The following is a 1,229-nucleotide window of genomic DNA, read 5'->3' on the forward strand; positions in this document are numbered from 1 at the left end:
TGTGTGTGTGTGTGCATGTGCACAGTATAGTATCTGTATAGCAACTTGTAAACATATACGTATGTATATAATATACGTATATATATACATATGTACATGTATGTATTTTGAGACATGTTTGGACGTTTAGTCAGTAGAGGGGTGAGAGTTAATTGGATTGTCAACGTGATTCAGTTTGAATGGAACGACCATATCAGAAAAGCATGATGTTATGTTAGCCATGTTTCATACGCACATACACACACACGCGCGCACACACACAAACACATACATACACACACACACAAATATGGGAAATGAACGTACGTGTGATGAGGTAGGGTGTTAATAAGGGTAGTTACATGAAATTTTTTTATGTGTATTAAAACACGTAAGCACAAGTTCACAGCGTGTTCCATAAATACAAATATTAAACACACTTGAACGCACATGCGTATTTCTACACACACTACTACTATTATTACCACTATTACTACTAACTACTACTACTACTACTACTACTACTACTACTACTACTACTACTACTACTGTGGAGTTATTGTGGAGTTGTTGTGGAGTTGTTGTGGTAATGTTATGATTTTCTGTTTATGATGTTTACGATGTAAATGTTGTTTTTTGTTGTTGTTTATTCTGTTGTTGTTATTTGTTGTTGCTGTTGTTTATGTTGCTTTGGTTGATTACGATTGGTTGTTGTTGCGGTTTTGGTGCTTAACAAAATGCCATATAGCTACTACTATTACTATTAACACTATAAATAATATTGGTGCTACTATTATCACAACTACTCTTATTATTAAATTATTATTTTTATTATTATTATTACTATTATTATTATTGTTGTTGATGTTGTTGTTGGTTATTATTAATTTGCAGTTGCAGTTTGCATGTGAATGGGCTGCTAATGAAAATGTGTATGACTTTCAAATAGATTCTTACCCCAGAGATTATTTCATGCACAACGTTGTGCGTGCGTGTGTGTGTGTGCGTGGAGTTGTGCGTGTGCGTGTGATGTTGTTGTGTAGTGTTGTGCGTGCAGCGGTTTGTTGTGTTGCTTTTTCATTGTGTTGTGTTGATGTGTTGTTGAATTTCGCCATGCTGTTTTCAGCTCCGCAATTCTAATCAAAACGGTTTTTCTTTCGTTGTTTCATTAAGTAAATAGACTAATGTGTAAAGAACCAACAAACAAACAACAACAAAAAACACACTAACAGATGAGAAACAAGCAAACA

This window comes from Helobdella robusta (genome assembly GCF_000326865.2).
Source record: "Helobdella robusta unplaced genomic scaffold HELROscaffold_54, whole genome shotgun sequence".
Lineage (NCBI taxonomy): Eukaryota > Metazoa > Annelida > Clitellata > Rhynchobdellida > Glossiphoniidae > Helobdella > Helobdella robusta.